Source organism: Neopelma chrysocephalum, unplaced genomic scaffold (assembly GCF_003984885.1).
Source record: "Neopelma chrysocephalum unplaced genomic scaffold, ASM398488v2 Primary Assembly neopelma1_23b, whole genome shotgun sequence".
Lineage (NCBI taxonomy): Eukaryota > Metazoa > Chordata > Aves > Passeriformes > Pipridae > Neopelma > Neopelma chrysocephalum.
Window position 1 is genome coordinate 14609929 of NW_020897692.1, and position 18400 is coordinate 14628328.

Sequence of the window (18400 nt, forward strand, 5' to 3'; positions counted from 1 at the left end):
ATAAATTATTTTCAGTACACACAAGAAGACAGAATCAAATTATGAAAGGAAATTGAAAATATCTCTTTAGACAGAGACAGGATTTGAGAACAGAGGAGAAATTTCAAGTGCATGAATTAGGAAAGATACTAAGGTCCAGAATCATACTAGTGTTTGTGGACAGATGGAAGTTGATAAAAGACAGAAAAAACAAGCATGATTTTTGAGGGTAGCTCATTCAAGATGAACTTCTGAGACAAATGTTGTCGAGAAGCTGAGAAAGAAAACTGAACCTGAAGACAAAATCTCTTCTTTGGGCAGAAAAGACAGTAACTGGAGTTCAGGAAAAAATCATATCTTCATTAGTTTTGTGGACTTTCCTGAGGACTTTATTTACACAGTCTTTGCTTTGCTAAGAGTTCTCCCTATGTGTAACTATCTTAAAATGGCCAATTTGAATAATGTGTGATGTTATTTTATAGGCCCAAGGCAGTGAGATAAAGTGAACTAAATTATTCTGGATCAGAAGTTCTGCTGTGTTTTTGCACTTAGCATCTTATCTACTCTTTTAGCAATTACAGAACTTTTCCATTTTAAAAATAACATGGTCCTCTACCATTATGCTAATTATACTTTTTTTCTTGGTGTACTGGGGATAACATTCATGGCTTAATCTGTGTTCCTTGTGTAATCTTGTGACCAAAAATTCTTATAGAATAAAGCAATCTGTAACTATACAATAACTTGACCATTTTAATTCAGAAGAGCAAGATATACTTTATAGAGGAGCATCTGGGCTAAAATAAGTATAGTTCTTGACCATAGAGATCTTAAAATATTACAAACCTCAGTAAAAAGGAACTGCAATCTAATTGACATGTCTATAATTGAAGTCTAGTTATGTCCTAGTGGATAAATGAAGCTTAAAAAAATAAAGAAGCAAGCAATAAGGGAGAAAAAAAATCCACTTGCATTGCTTTAAAGAGTAAGTCTCTGATGGTAATGGCTTGGGTGCTACAGAAGGCCCAAGGAGCGAGGATGAGAAAAACCTGTTGCCTGCTAGCCATGCTCAGGGATAGTTTATTTTCCTGAGATGTTTGGAAGAGCTTGAATCTCTAGAGAGTGCAGATTTAAAATTAAATTTTGAGTCTGTGTGGTCCTTTCTTTACTACTGCTGACATTTGTTAACATGGTACATTAACAATTCCCATGGCAGCCGCAGGAAATTTCGGACGCAGGGATGATGAAATCACAGCACTTTGATGTCAGATTCAAACCCTAAAAATGCCTCTCAATAGCGTTGCTGTTTAAGAAGGAGTAGTTAGGTGTAAAAAACTGACTGAAAGTTTTATCTTTTGTGTTCCTGTCTACACAACAAGTGACTTATGTAATATAGTATTACAAACATCTCCCAAGTTTAAAAAAAAAAGGAAAGGAATACTGTGGAGGACTTCATTTGATCTCATAAACACAAACTTTAGCTGCCATCCAGGGCACAGCGTACAGGCAATAGAGTGTTTAGAGAAGTTACTTATTTTTCCAAGAGCTAAAGTAGGTCAAGAGAAAAAAACCACTTTCTGCCTCTTTTCTCTAGAAATTTCATGTACAGGTACAGTATTTATTTACAAGGGAAATAAACTGAACTTGTAGCTAGCAGCTATAAGGACACATAAGTGAAAACAACCCTTCTTTCCGGCAGCAGCCCTAAAATACCCTTTAATGCTGATTGGACATGGCACTTTGCACAGTAAACAATGCTACAATTCCTTATCTTTTCTTGACAAAGCAAACCAAATCCCCTATAGTGTTTTTGCGTGAACCGTAGGCCCAGTCTGTTCCATGGTAATAAACACTTTTTGGAGCAGCCTTCACTTATCAATATTTGAGGGTTGCAGCAGAGGAAATAACCTGACAATGTAGAGAATTTGGAAAGACTGGATAAAGAGAGGGAGATATTGATTTCTTTCCTGGCTTGCAGAAGTTTTCAAAAGAATGAAACAAACGAATTTTGCAACCAATGGAAGATACATCTCCTATGAAATTGACACTTTTTGGATAATGCATTAAAGATTAGCCTGTCACTGCTGTGTGGAACTTTGAAACAAAAGCATATCATTTCTACTGCTTTACTTATATTACCTATTAAACCTACCTATTTCAATGCTTACTAAAAGCATCATCTGGTGGTGTGGGGGAAAGACTTTTTACACATAAGTAGGCTTTAGTCTGTGTTAAGAGCGTAAGTGATGCATCAGATTCATCTGAGCATAATTTTCTTTGAAGCTGAGTCTTAAATCCCTGCTGATAGAATCTGAGAGAGAAGTTTAGTCCTTGAGCCTGAGTGGTGAGAAAGGCACAAAGGTGAAAAAAGACATGGCAGAAAATCACAGCATCAAAGATAGAGGGTCTGTCACAAAGGATGAGGGTGAGTAGTTGAAAGATGCAGTCAAGCATTGAGAACAATCAGTGAACAGCTGGAAAGGCCAAGAGAGACCCTGCAAGTCAGGGAGCATTAGAGAGAGTTTAAGCGTATTAAAGCCCAGGATACTGCTTCCTGGGATTCACAGAAAAAAAGATGTGAGTCAAGATTTTCTCAAATGATTTGTAGCTCTAGGGGATCTTTACTTTCAAAAAATCTCAGAAATCCAGTTTTCCTCCTGGTGAATCTTCTGATTTTGGAACTTGGCTCTAAGGGTTGTGCCCATCTATCCTACAGGAACTATTCAAAAGTGTTTCTGGGTCTGCAGACAAATTATGAGTTTGCTGAGCAAGTACAGAAACACTGTCACTGCGACATCAGGGAGTAACACCAGAGGGGTGCTCATCCTGGACACCTGTGTGTGCTTGGTGAATAACCTGCAGTGAGAAGCACTCTTGAGCTCCCACAAAACACACTCACAGCAGTAAATTGCAGAGCACTTAAGCAGCAACAACATGTCATTGTGCTGTATCCCAGCACTGGTGAAGTTATGTACTCTGTACGATTTATACAGTTTTTTTAGTTTTCCAGGCTTCAGACCCAGAGGGAGCAGGCCCAGGGACTTCCCAGGAAGTTTGTTACCCTTTCCACAGCAGAATCGCTTTCACCAGGACAGCACTAAGTATAATACCACCCTTTCCGTGATTTTTAATTTAGAAAAATATTTTACTCCTCTCAGCAAAAATTTGAATTTTGTTGGACATTAGCATTGCTGTGCTGACGAAATTCTAGAAAGCAGAGATAAAAGAGGGCACTAGCTACTCATGGCTTGGCTTTCTACCTCCAAGCCTTAGGTTTTGAGGTTCATCATTCAAAATGAATGAGTTAAATGAGATGCATTCAGTTTTCTCTTTGGAAACTAAACCAGGGAGATATTGGTAAAGTTAATTCAACTTTATTTACCAGTAAGAAAAACATTTATAAAGGCTATTCTGATGTTTTCCTTCATAAATTTTCTGAAAAAAAAGTATGTACTGTAAATAAATCAAATGTTCCTATAGCTTATTCTGCAACAAACAATTTCTAGCATCAATTCCAAAATTTTGAATATTGTTAATAAATATTTATTCCAGTAGAAACATTTTGTTCAATCATTTAGTGACTCATTTAGTCACTTACTGTTTTTATTTTATTAAGTGCAGGCTGTAGAAATTTTATATGAGCCCATATGTTTGTACATTTTTGCTTCTGTTTCATTCTCCGAATTATAGGACTGTACACTCTTTGAGCTGAATCTCCTTATGCCTTTATGCAACAATTATCATCACTGAAACTTCTGAGTTTGGCCTTTAAAAAACTTAAAAAATAACTTAAGAATTTGCAAAAAACAAAGAGGGAAATAAACCGGTCTTACTACATGCTTTATAATATGTTAATTGGTGGCAACTAAAGATTAGTTTGCCTCACTTATTTTCTGAACCAGTTCCTGCTTGTGTAATAAAAGAGTTCTCCCCTTGTCGATTAGAGAAATAGAATTGCCCTCTATGGCCCCAGTCTTGCAGACAGCTATATCTTCCACTAACATTTCCATTAACTCCATTTAAACTACCTGAGTGAGCTGACTTAGTTGGATATGCAAGTGACTGGGAAATTGAAACCTTTGTTGGATGATTTTCTGTCTAGATTTTTCTTCCTTCCAAACCATCAGTCATTATTGGATCATGCAGCTATTTAACAAAATGGTCTGCTTTGCTCATTCTCCAGTATGTCTAATTTGATGTTGCTACTGCTCATAATTTATCATACTGTTAAATTTATTTTTTTGTTGAAATATTTCCTTGGCCTCATGGATACAGAGAAAATAAGAAAAATATTAAGATAATATCAGATGGCAATTAAAAGTGTTTGAAAGTCATAATCATTTAGTCATTTATTGTTATGTTCAAAAATTTTTCTCATGCTTTCTTGAAATTTGAAGAGTGAAATTTTAAGGGACTTCTATAGGATTGAAGAGTGGGCCCATGTAAACCTCACGAGTTTTGACATGGCAAAGACCTGCATCTGGGCTGGGGCAACCTCCAGTATCAATACAGTCTGGGTACTGAATGAATTGAGAGCAGCCCTGCAGAGGACTTGGCAATATTGGTGGTTGAAAATTTGGCCATGAACCGACAAGGTGTAATGCAGCCCAGAAAGCCAACCGTATCCTGGGCTGCATCAAAGGAAATGTGGCCAGCAGATTGAGGGAGGGGATTCTTCCTTTCTACTCCACTAGGGAGTCCCCAGTAAAAGAAAGACATGGACCTGTGAGAGTGGGTCCAAAGGAAGGCCACAAAAATGGTCAGAAGATTGGAATATATCTCTTACGAGGAAAGTATAACAGTTGGGGTTGCTCAGCCTCCAGAAGCAAAGGTTCTGGGGAGACCATACTGCACTATTTCAATATATAACAGAGGATTATAAGAAAGAATGAGAGAGACTTTTTACCAAGGAATTTAGTGACAGGACAAGGGGTAATGGTTTTAAATTGAGAGAGGATATATTTATATACCTTTATATTGGACAGAAGGAAGAAATTTTTTTATGACATGGTGAGGTACGAGAACAGATTGCCTAGAGAAGTTGTTCAAGTGTTCAAGGTCAGGCTGGATGGGGCTTTGAACAACCCACTCTAGTGCAAGACGTCCCTGTCCATGAAAGAGGGGTGGGACTAGATATCTTTGAAAGTCCCTTCCAACTCAAACCATTCTATGATTCTATCATATTGCAATTATTGAAGTTATTGTATATAACTTATTATTTTCATTAAGAATTGCTCAGAGCTTCCAGAAAATTTGCTATCTAAGAAGAAATACCACAAATAGCTGTAAAAAATTCTTCAAAATCAATAATTTAAACTATTTTTTGAAATAAAGATAATCTACTTATTTACTATTCTCAAACATATTTAAAGTTATGAATAAGATAACCATTCTTTTTCTCTTCCATCTACTCAGGTTCCATCCTCTGTTCTCACAGAGCATATGACCTGCTTTTGAGGGTCTTTCTCAATGTGTCCCATATCCTCCACACAGAGATCAGCAGCACACTGCTGTAGAAAGCTACAGCCAGGAGCATAAAATAGGATCAGGGAGAATGACCTGTTGCACCTGAAGAGGAAGGATGGTCACATATTTTCAAATGATTTCTGAAAGCACTGTTGGATCTAGGTATGTAGAAACTACAGTTCTTTTGGATCAAGGGAGGACATAGTATTCTGACCAAATGCAGACATTTCTGTGTATGAACTAGTCACAGAAAACTCCTGTTATGTCAATGGAGAGAATCAACAGAAAAAAATCAAGGAAGAATTAATGTTATTCAAAAGCAGAGATTAAAGTATTTTGTCACAACTATTTTTTTGTCTACTAACTGTGAAGAAATTCTAACATGGCTACTTCTGAAATATGACTGTACTGTATAAACATTTACAGCTAGGTGAGAGAAATCCCATTCATAATGTCTCTGAGAAGAGTGAGAGGGTAACACCACTAGGAAGGTAGAAAATTCATATGAATTTGAGATCTGGGAATGGTAAGTTGCCAGCAAACTGTTCTACCAATATCTGGTTTGCATCTGTGGTTATAAAATTGTTGTGTTCAAGAACTACTTCTGCTGACTTGCCTAAGTGTATTAGCCTAAGCAGGGATAAAAGCTTTCTAATTCTGAAAAAATGTTTCTGCATATGGTACTGTTGAGAAAGCTGTTCATCAGAAATCCTGTAAATAAGGAAAATATAATTATTTTTTCTATTTGTTTAGAAAATACTGAAAAAGGCAATTTAAAAAGTCAAAAAAACAATGGAATGCCATCTACCTGAGATTTACTCATGGAATGCTTAATTTATCTTAGTATTTGTTGTATAATGTTGACTACAAGTACTAAAAATTTTTAAAAAGGTTGAAAAAATTTGGCATATGGGTATCAATGGGAACTTGGAGCCTAACCCCGGTGCTACCATTAAGAGTGTCAGTAAGCTAGTACTGTAAATTACTGCTGGTTGTTTTGAGAATACCATTTGGATAACACAATCATAATTCCATTAAATCCATCACCAGTCTACTCCATTGACAGATTTTCAGTTGTCCAGTTTTCAAAAAGCTTTCTTATGCAATTCTTTATTGCCAATATAAAACCTTTATGTTAGTGGACTGTAAACATGAATTATAATCAAAAAACTGTAAATACCAAATGAATACAAATTAATTGAATGTCAAAAGAAATGGCTTGGTTTCTATAGTAATTGTATCAATCCATTACACAGAAGATTTATTAAAACACAAGACCTCTCCTAATCTTCTTCTCTCTTTATTTTAAAAGAAAATAATACCAGTTTTCAATTTTTTTAGAAAAGAGGTGATGAATCTATGATTAGGTCAAACAATGCAGGTCCAGCTTTCTCCAGAGGATACAAAGCTTAAATTTCACATCTTAATGGAGGAAAAAAATTTATTGCCACAGCCTTATAGTTCTTGTAGCTTCTGTTACTCTCTTGACTATGTTGGCTTGTCTGATTTTCTTGACAAAACAGTCCAAATTTTTTAGAAGTATTTCCTGGTGTACATTGGGTCTTTTTCCTTGATCATTATTTTTCAACATCATTTAGAATTTCAGTATTTTAGAATATGATTAAAAGCAATTATTTTTAATCAACTGCAAATTTCAAATGTCTTTGCTTCATCTCCTTCACTTAATGACAAAGATCAAAAAAGAAATTTATGTTTGAACAACTGTTGAAAAACTGCCCTGTTTCTGTAACATAATATTCATTACTCCTTGAAACATTTTCCCAATTAAATGTGTAAAGAATTTAATATAACTTCTGCATAGTTGTTCTGTGTCTTTTTCCCTCTTCAGATACTTTGTTACCAGTGAGCTAACAGATTGAGTATCAATGAATGGGGATGGAGTTGCCCTTCATGTGAGGTAACATTTGAAATGTATTGAGCTCTGTCTTGATGTGCATGATGAGTGAGTTGAGAGCTTATGGGTTTGAAAAAAAGGGCAGACTACTAAGAGTGACACTGTTGTGGATGTTTGCTACAGGCTGCCTGACCACAAGGAGGAAGTGGATGAGGCCTTCTACAGGCAGCTTGAAGCAGCCTCAAAGTTGCAGGCAATGGTTCTCTGGGGGACTTTAACTATCCTGACATCTGCTGGAGAAGCAATACAGATAAGTACAAACAGCCCAGGAAGTTCCTGGAAAGCATCAATGACAACTTCCTGTCACAGGAAGTGAAGGATCCCATAAGAAGTGGTCTGCTGATTGACCTCACATTAACAAACAGGGAAGGCCTCATTGGAGACATGACTGTTGGGAGCAGCCTTGGTTGCACAGTGACAGTGAGACTGTGGAGTTCCGGATTGGGCGAGGAGGAAGCAGGTCAGCAAGTTAAGATTACAACCATGGACTTCAGGTGAGCTCACTTTAGCTTCTTCAGGGATCTTCTTGGAAGAATCCCATGAGAACAGGTCCTGCATGGAAGAAAAGTCCCAGATTTTGGTTGATATTCAATGATCGCTTTCTCCAGATCAAGAATAATGCAGCTGGATGAGCAAGAAATGGGGCAAAGGGGGAAAGAGACCTGCGTGGATGAATAAAGAACTTCTGTCATTACTCAAGTATAAGCAGGAAACACATGGGAGATGGAAGCAGGGTCAGGCCACTTGGAATGAATATAGAGAGGTTGTCAGAGGTAAGAAGAAATAAAACAAGGAAGACTAAGGCCCACTTGGAATTAGATCTGGCCAAGGATGTAAAGGACAACAAGAAGAGCTTTTTCAAATACATCAATAACAAAAAGAAAACAATGAATAGTGTGGGCTTGTTACTAAATGGAGGGTGGACCCTGCTAACAGAGGACACAGAGAAGGCAGAGTTACTGAACACATTCTTTGCATTGGTCTTCACTAACGAGACCAGCCCTCAGGAATCTCTGACCCAGGACACCGGGGTAAAGGAATGTTGTCTAGACTAAGGAAGACTTCCTTGTCTAGACAAACTTTACATCCCCAAGTCCATGGGCCCTGATCAGTCCATGGCATCCGTGAGTGCTGAGGGAGCTGGCGGACACCATAGTGAGGCCACTCACAATCAGCTTTGAAAGGTCATGGAGATCAGGAGAGGTGCCTGAGGACTGGAAGAAAGCAAATGTGACCCCAGACTTCAAAAAGGGCAAGAAGGAGGACCCAGGGAGCTACTGACCGGTCAGCTTTACCTCAATCCCTGAAAAGTTGATGGAGTGCGTTATTCTGAAGGTCTTCTCTATCCACATGGATGGAAAATGTTGATCAGGAGTAGTCAGCACAGATTCACTAATGTGGAACTGTTCTTGACCAACTTGATTGTCTTCTATGATAAAACAGCTACCTGGATGGATAAAGGGAGAACTGTGGATATTGTCTACCTCAATTTCAGCAAGGCTTTTAACACTTTCTTTTACAACATCCTCATATAGGCAAACTCAGGAAGTGTGGACTGGATGAGTGGACAGTGAGATGGATTGAGAACTAGCTGAACGGCAGATCCTAGAAGGTCACAATCAGTGGCACAGGGTCTAGTTGGAGGCCTGTCACTAGTGGTGTCCCCCAAGGTTCAATACTGGGCCCAGTATTGTTTAACTTATTTATCAGTTACTTGGATGAGGGGGTAGCTGCCTCCTCAGCAAGTTTGCTGACGACACAAAGCTGGGAGGAGTGGCCGACACCCCAGAGTGCTGTGCAGCCCTTCAGAAGGACCTCAACAGGTCAGAGAGATGGGCAGAGAAGAATTGCCTGATACTCAACAAAGGCAAATGCAGTGGGGCAAATGCACCTGGGGAAGGAATAACCCCATGCACCAATACAGGCTGGGGGCTGACCTGCTGGAAGGCAGCTCTGCAGAGAAGGACCTGGGGGTCCTGGTGAACAACAAGCTGTCCATGATCCAGCAGTGTGTCCTCGTGGCCAAGAAAGCCAATGGTATCCTGGGATGCATTATGAACAGCCTTGTCAGCAGGTCAAGGGAGGTTATCCTGCCCCTCTACTCAGCCCTAGTGAGGCAAATCTGGAGTGCTGTGCCCAGTTCTGGGCTCCTCAGTCTCTCCACAAGAGAGACATGGAGATCCTGGAGCAGGTGCAGTGGAGGACAACAAAGATGATTAAGGGTCTGGAGCATCTCTTTTACAAGGAAAGGCTGAAGGAGCTGGGCCTGTTCGGTCTCGAGAAAAGATGACTGAGAGGGGACCTCATCAATGTCTACAAGTATCTGAAGGGATGGTGTCAAAAGGATGAAGCCAGGCTCTTCTTGGTGGTACCAAGCAACAGGACGTGAGAGACATTGGGCAGAAACTGATGTACAAGAAGTTCCACCTGAACATGAGAAAACTTCTTTACTGTGCAGGTGACCATGCACTGGAACAGATTGCTCAGAGAGGTTGTGAAGTCTCCCTCCCTGGAGACATTCAAGAACCATCTAGACACAATCCTGTGCAATGTGCTCTAGAATGATGCTGCTGGAGCAGGATGACTCACTTGACCAGATGACCCACTGCAGTCCCTTCCAACCCATTCTGTGATTGTGTGAGTCTGAGAATTTAAAAAGATCTTCCCTAAGTGGTCATTTTCACAGCCATTTTTAAGGTTCCAACGTCAATCATATTTAATTACATCTAATACCAGACAAGCATCACAAGGCTCTTAACAGACCTGTGTTCCGTGTCCACAGTGAATCATCCCAAGAAGTCTCAGACAGCTCATTGCCAAACACACTGGAGTTCATGCTATTTTTCAGTGACCTGTTGCTAAACAATGTTTTCAAGAACCTAGTTTACACGATAATTTTATGAATTGACATATCGTTTCCCAAAAGATGCACTTCAGTCAGAGTATAACACAACTCCACATCAGTGTCTAGGTACAAATGATTACATTCCACTGATTTTGTACTAAACAAATGGTGGAGAGGTTCTGAAAAAAAATCACAGAAATTCTTTATAGAGTTGGGAAAGGTTAGCATTTAAATTCAAATAAAGGCAAGAGAATCAAGCAGCATAAGAGCCATTGTGATCAACTGGGCCTATGAGTGGTATCAGATTCTGTACATGGATATGCTTTTCCACATTATTCCAGGAATAATCCTCAGGAATGGAGATGTATTTTACCATGCACTAGTATATAGTAAGAAAGGAAGACAACTCTACATTTTTATAGTATCTCTTTTATATTGAAAACCCATTTTGTTTTCGATTGTTTGAATTACAATGGACAAACAATGAGAAAATGTTCACTAAGGAGTGATCCCCTGCAGTTGAGGGTTTGAGTTAATTTAAAATATCTTTTCTATATTTAGATTCTTTCATTAATACTTGAGGATACTATAAGCTTGAAGTTATAGTTCTTCCTTATACCACCTAAGGAGTCTTTCTGCTGTGCCTTTTGCAACTGGATGTGCCTGTCTCATATTGGCCTTTTTAGCCACCAGCGCGCTTGTAGCAAATGTGGGTAGAGACCTTTCCCAAATCTTTGTTCGTGAAGCCTGGCCATGATGATGATGATAGTTCTTCCTTAACTAACTTTAAGGTACAAAATGCAGAAAAGACACTGGAAGTTAAAACCACATCCTTTGTTTGCTGTGTGGACTCCCTCTCAGGCAGGGTGAAATAGTCCAAAAGAAGATTAAGTACTCCCTGTCTCTGAATATACTGTCTCTGAATACTATTAAAGGAAGAGGCATGATTCTGAGAGGACATATGAAAACCAAACAAATGGAAAAGGTCTTGCAGGGACTACATTTTTTTTTTTAATAAGGAAACTGCATTGATTTGTATTCCTTCTGGATTTGTTCTGTTTGAAGAATAAATTGGGTCTTGAAACAAAGGCCCTGAAGATTCTAGAATAAAACTGTTTCTGTCCTGAAGTCCTGAAATAGTGCAACAGCATGCATATAGTCTTCTACAGTATTTGTATTTGGGTTATTAATGGGAAAAATGATATTATTTCTTCCTCATTTACAAACTTTGACTTAGTTTGTGGAATATACCACAATGAAGAGGTATGTTCTCAAATAAAACCCTGCTTTTGAATGTGTGTCATTTGACAGAGCTTGCTTTTGATACAGAGGACTTTTGCTAATATTCCCTCTTATACTTTTAATTCTCTTGTTATAAATGTATTTTCACAGAATCACTTTCTATTTGGAAATGAAAAAAAATGAAAAATCTGCAATGTTATTGTTTGGAGGTTTTTTTCCATGAAAAAATTCCTTAGTTTTAAGGTGTGGAGGCAGATGTTTCATGCATTTATTTTCCAAGTCTTAATTCAACATTTAGTGAACAAAGCTCAGATTCCAGAGAGTTCAAATCCCTCTATGACTAACATTAGGTAGTATCACAGAGAGTCAAGTTTTCTACTTATTCTTTTCTTCTCTTCAGCTTTTCTTAATGACACTTAGAGTCTTAATATTGTTGTATTGTGCTTACATGTGACTCAACTTTTCATAAAACTGGCAGATCGAGTTTGTTTCTTTGCACAATCTATGATGAATTACTTGACAGAGTATCAGCTTCCATTGTATTCCTGTGTGCTTCCTGAAACAACCTCAACTACATCACATGTGGGATCTTTAAGCTTCTTTTACATTTTCTTCAAGATTTAAAAAATCATGAATTGTTTTAAAGTTGGAGGGACAATTAGAATATCTAGTTTGATGTCCTCCGTAATTGAAGCAATAGCCTATTTCTTGTAATATTCTTTATCACAGCATTTGTAAATAGTTTTTGCTTATTTATCATTGTTTAGTTTGATTGTGAAGTTTTAGAAGGACAACCATCTTTTAACATAACTAAAAAAACATGCCAGAAGAAACAGTAAAGATTCCAAATAGAATTTAATTTAATTTCCTTGAAAATATTTATTCTGCAGTATCTTTACACTGTAAAGCTTTCTTCTGGGTACAAATTCATATTAGAACATGAATAGTTTGTCTTCCTTGCCTAGCTATTGACATTTTAACAATATATTTACTGAAACTTGCTTATCACATTAATTTCTAATGTCATCACAATATTTCTTTTGAAAAGCTTTAACACTTTGGAAAAACGCTGACATTTGCTCTATCAGAAGGAAGTGAGATATTTCTGAATTCAAAATAAACTGTAAACTGGCAGTGGTTTCATCTGTGATATTTTTTCTAGGGTTTAGTTACCATAACATATATTCAGTTACTGATAGTATTATTCCTGCCAATGTAAAAGTAACACTACTGGATTCAATGAACTCCTAATGAACATTTGTTATCAAGAGATGTTTCTTTTCTCATTGTCATAGGTTGAGATTGCCCCCCCTGGGAGCCGGGGGGCTCAGAGGTGATTGGGTGCCAGGGCAGTGTTCCCTGAAGAGCCAATCACCACTCATGTTGTTCGCTTCTGCTCAAAATCAGATATACACAGCACTGGCAGCTGCTGGTAGTTGTTTTTCTGTTGCTGTCTGCTGCGTGTAGGTGTGGAAGGGCAGGAGGTGGCTGGGCTCCTTCTTCCACCCTCCGGGGGGGAGAGGGGAGCCCTCTGGCCCCCCCAGCTCTGCCTAGGCCAGAGTTAGAGGCAGCATTTTGAGTGTGTGCTATGAAGGAAGAGATTCACAGCACCTGAGGCAAGAGGGAGGAGGTCAGGTCCTCTTCCCCCCCCTGCAGCTGTGGGACGCTTGGGACAGTGTATAACTGGACCGAGGTGCCTGTGGCCAAGGCTGGGGGGCTTTTTCCCCCCACTGCATTGAGGCTGATGGGGGAGGTGGATTTTAAGGTTCAGCATTGAAGCGGAGCCAAATGGACGGGCTAAATATAGCTCGTAGCCAGGGAAAGGAATCCCAGGCGAAATTGGAGACGGACCGAAGAGAGGCCCGGAGGATGTCTCTGCCGTGATCTAAATGCAGGACAGCCGAAAACCTGGAGGAGGAATCAACATTCCAGGATGAGGACGCTTGATAAGCTGGACTACACTACAGCAGCCTACTAACCGAGGTATGAGAGGACAGACTCAAAGCTATCTTCTTGGACTTCGTGAGGAGAAAAAACTGCAGCAAACAGCTGAAGGTTGGTTATGGAGCGTTCAGGAGCCCAGAACACTCCCACAAGAGAGAGACTGCGTTGCATATCAGCCTTGAAAGGCTCTTCCTGGACTAAAGTTAAAGGGAGGGGCTTAAAAGGACTGATAGAAATGTAATATATATATATAGTTGCTTTTAGTTTGTACAGTATATTTATTTGTGTAAATAAATGTATATACTTCCCCTTCTCCCTATAGAAGCCTCTGGCCTGAAAGTTTCTCTCCGGTGTTGGGATAAATTGTGGGAAGGGGTGGGGGGAAGCTCTGGAAATAGGATTTTGGATTTCTAATGTGGCTCAAACTGCCACACTCATACATGCATTTCATCTCATACATTTACTAAGAATATCTCTGACAAGTTTAAGAGGATAACTTCTGAATTCTTATTCTGAAAAACTTCTCTTGTGAATTTCTATTTGCTGTTCTCTAGTGACTTTGATATATCAGGGACATATTCTAATTATGAATAAATCAGTGAAAAAAACCCTCTAGTGTCCCTATTTGAAGAAAAACTTTTGCTTGCTGAGTGCAAGTGTTTTAAAGAGCCAGTTGGTATCTGGCCAATAGCCTAACATTCTTGAAATTTTTGTTATAACTATCTTGTTTTCTTTTTTCTTTGACTTAGAACACCATCAGTGATCTGTGTGATCCTTACGGAATTTATCTGTTTCACATCAGTATGGAGGAGTATTTTATGCTTCTCATATTCATCTCAGCCCTCATGAGTTGTCCATGCACCTCTGCTCCAGCAGGATGGGGAACAGAATCAGAAGAGGAAAAGTGACAAAAATCTTATATGTTGAGATAAAGGCAGTTTAATAGGGAAAGGAAAAGCTGCATGTGCAAGCAAAGCAAAATAAAGAATTCATTCAATAGTTGCCATGGGCAGGCAGATGTTCAGCGATCTCCAGAAAAGCAGGGCTTCATCAGACATAATAGTTACTTGGGAAGATAAATGTCATCACTCCAAACGCCACCCCCTTCCTCCTCCTTTCCCCAGCTTTTATTGCTGAGCAGATTATCATATGGTATGGGATAAACCTTTGGTCAGTTGGGGTCATGTGCTGGTTTAAAAGGGAAAATGAACTCAATTCAAAAGAGAGATTTATAAGTCAGAATAACAATTTATTAAAATAATGCAATAAGTACAATTATACAGACAGACAATTGGTTTTAACCCACAAAACCCAAATGTATAAACCAGCACCCTGGGGTATGAACAAGAGTGGTGTACCTTGGCCCACCCCCGAGTCCAAAGCAAAGGCAGAGGGAATAAACCTGCTGGTGGGAGAGCTGCTGCAGTCTGGTCAGAAGTGGTGATTGCAGTCCAGTCGAGGGTGGTGGTCTCAGTCTGGTTGAACGCGGTGGTCTGCAATCTTCCTCTGGATCCCACGAGAGAGCCCGCAAGGCTCTGAAACTCCCAGTTATATACTCTCCAGTTCAGGCGGGAGTGCTCAGTCCCTCCCTCAGAGTAGGGAATTCCATAAAAGGGCATGCGGTTGCTCAGTCCCTCTTCCATATAAGGGTATCAGAGCAGGGAATTCCATATAAGGGTATCACAGCGGGGAATTCCATAAAAGGGTACAGGAACATCTTCCCACCTTGCAGGCCTCTACTGACAGCAGTTTTTGGGAAATGGCATGGAGGCTATAGAATACACAGTTTTGGGTTACACCCATCCAGGGATGAATTGGTCCCAGCCGTTCTAACCAGGACAGGTCAGCTGTCCCATCTGTCTCCACCCCTAATCTCCTAGTCCCTCTTCCTTGGTCCACTAGCTCAGGAAGCAGAGTGGGAAGAAGGAAGAAAAAAAGATAACTGTTATGATCTGATTATTATGATTATTAGAGAGAGATGCTTCTACTCATATGAAGGTTCAATTGAGACCATATGCCAAAGTCAATAGTATGGATTTTATTTAACAGTAAATGTGAGGCAGAGAGAGATAGAAAGAAATAGGAAAGAGAGAGGCGGGGAGGGGTGGGGGGGAGAGAAAAAGAGTGAGAGAGAGACAGAGTAAGTAGAAAGATATTACCACCCCATGGATCCAGACAGCGACCTGTTGGTCCTCTTCTTCTAGTCTTCTCAGTAGAGGGGGTCCCATGAAACATAGAGTTCAATGGGTTAATGTATGTTCAGGTATACGTGGGAACACCCAAGCATCCTCCTGCAGGGGCATGTTTTACACTGTCTTTTGCAACACTGTGGATCACATGCAGTTCTCTGGTGGAAGACCTCAGAAATGAGTCTGTGGGTTATGACCTTGCCCTGCCAGACTCAGCCAGAGGTGATTTTCACCAGAGCAGCTGAGTTGACTTTCCTTGTGGAAAAGGAAAGCCAATTCTCCCCCAGCCTTATTTACTTCTCTCTCAGCCTTGTTTACTTCTCCTTAGACCTGAGATAAGTAGATAATAGTACCACCTTCATTTTGTTTCAAGTTCCAGTCAGGTAGCTTAGCTTATTGTCCAAATTTCCAAGAATTCATGGAGGCATATTCAGGGGGTGGGGGTGGGCAAATGTTCAGTGGTTGCAGATGAGCAGTTGCTTCTTCATGCAGTTTGCCATAGTAGGCAACATCCTCCTGTGGCTTTGACAGTGTTTAAGGCAATTGTGATCTCTAATCCTCAGTGAGTTTTCTCTTACAATAACCTCAATAGGTGGGGGTAGTATGAGAAGCAAAACCAGCCTTGATGCTGTGCAGCTGCTTAACAATAGTCAAAACACTGGTGTGTTAACACCTTTTTGGTTACAAACCATGGCACCATAAGGGCTTCTGTGAAGGAAATTAATTCCATCCCAAATGCAGTACAAAAGTCAATTTCCCTTGTGGTTGTTTTATTTTGTTTTGTTTTGTTTTTTTTCTGAGCCTGATTATTGGAAACTTATCTATATCATTCCAGATCCAGAAGAATAAGTAGAAAGTAGCTACAAATAACAGCTGAGACAGTTTTAAAGCAGTTATGGTATTTACCCTCAAGATGATTTTAGATTTCAGGTCTCACACTTTTCAGGCAAGTGTTGTACCAGGTAAATGGTGACCTCATTCTCTTGTGGGGAACCTCAGAGGTAGATCAGGACTTTCATGATTTTGGACTTTGTTCTTGTTTTCCTCTCACATTACATCTTGACTGAACAGCTGGGATGTGCATTGCTCTGGCAAGTGGAAACATTTAGGAAACTGACTTGATTTTATGTGGGTGTGGATTCACAAACAGACTTGAGTGTTTCAAGACTGACTAGTACACGGTTTTAGCAGTTTCTCAGTGATTAGAGTATTTGTTCAAGACCTGATTCCTGTGTTTTTCCCCAGCTTCTGCATTTCCAGGCTCAGAAGCCTTGCCTTTTCAAGCCATGAGCTGTGCTGCAGTTGATGAGAGACTTATGTCCCTTCTCTTGAACCAATATGAAACTGCACAGCAGGGGAAATATGTTGTACATTGCAGGATATTGTGCATCGGCCAAGGCGGAGAAAAGAAAGAACCATTAGGTGGTGAAAATAAGCACCTGTTGAAGTGAACAAACTATTATCAGGGGTTATTCCAAACTACAGTAATTACATTATTTAGAAATTATATTCATGAACTCTTGTTCTAGAATTCCCAAATTTGCCTGCCCTTATACTAAAAAAAAAAAAAAAAAGGAGAGAGAAAAAAAAGGAAAAAAAATGTACCCCCCAAACTTGTTGATAGCATTATAAAAATGAGTCATGACCCATTCATTCAGAAAGTTCCTGAATTAATAAGTCTGATTTGCATCAAAATTAGATTAATTTTGCTAGGACAAAAAACTTCATATGCTGGAATTGAGAGAATTCTTTTTCTGTAATTGAATATTTTTCTTTAAATAATTAGTCCTGAAATATAATTTTCAGCTAGAGTTTCTAGAGTTTCACTGATTTCAGTGGATTTTTCACAGACTTAAGAGTATCATCAGATTATTGGTTAATCTACAGGTCTAAAAGAACTTTCTCGTATTGACCTTTTTTTCTATTTTATTATTGAGTAGAAAGGCAGAAAAAGTATGTGAGGTAGAAGCCATCCTGTTCTGGAGCTTCATTAGCACCAATAAATCCTGTTGCGTGTAAATTACCTGAAAAACTCAGAGCAATTAGCTTTTCATTTTAACTTGAGTGTTTTAGTGCAGATTGGTAGCTAATCAAGCTGGGAAATTTTAATAGAGTGTGTGAAAAAATTGTTTATGAGTAATACTGTAAACAAGCATTGCAGATAGTTCTGTACCTGCTTTAGTGCTATAATAAAATAAGCAGTGAAATCAGCATTGCATCCATTTAGGTGTAATTGTACAAATTGCTAGCTAATCAGAGTGAGAAAACTGAGCCATGGCTTGGGGGAACAATACTGTGTGCTATTAACTTGGTTTTTAACTATGTATTTAATGCATTTGGAGATGAAGACTTTTAAAAAAATAAACATAGATTTATTTTGTTATAAAAAGTATGCCTGATTCTGAGTTGGTTTCATTAGTGTAATCCAGAAGAAATTTCACTGATATTTGTGAAGTTAATTCAAACACAAACTGATGTAAGCAGTATGCGAATCAGCACCATTAACTTTATTGTTTTTTCCTGTGTTAAGCCATAGGCATTTTATTAAAAATGCAAAACTGGTCAAATGCATAAAATTCCCCGAATAAACAGCTCAGTTTATCAAGCAAGTTGCAGTCAACAATTCAATGGATTTTGACATACTCAGCACTGCAGGGACTTAACTGGAGCCATGTAAGCCTGGCTCAAAGGCCTGTGTAGTTTTCAAGAAGTTCAAAAAAAGCCTGAGAATTCATAAGATAGGGAAGGATTGAGTTGATGTTTCTTTCCTGTACATTGTATTTTGTTTAAAGTTTTACATGCTCTAGTGCTGTATATCAT

General features: G+C 39.0%; 1 long non-coding RNA gene across 1 annotated transcript in view; it reads right to left on the reverse strand.

The window, feature by feature from the left end:
• LOC113972928 overlaps positions 1–13661 on the reverse strand; it is a 19448-nt gene extending 5787 nt beyond the window's left edge. Inside the window, exons 1-2 of the long non-coding RNA XR_003536074.1 lie at positions 13542–13661; positions 11035–11037 (exon numbers count right to left, since the gene is read on the reverse strand). This is a non-coding gene — a long non-coding RNA (uncharacterized LOC113972928). The remainder of the gene's footprint in view (positions 1–11034; positions 11038–13541) is intronic.
• Positions 13662–18400: the final 4739 nt, after the last annotated feature.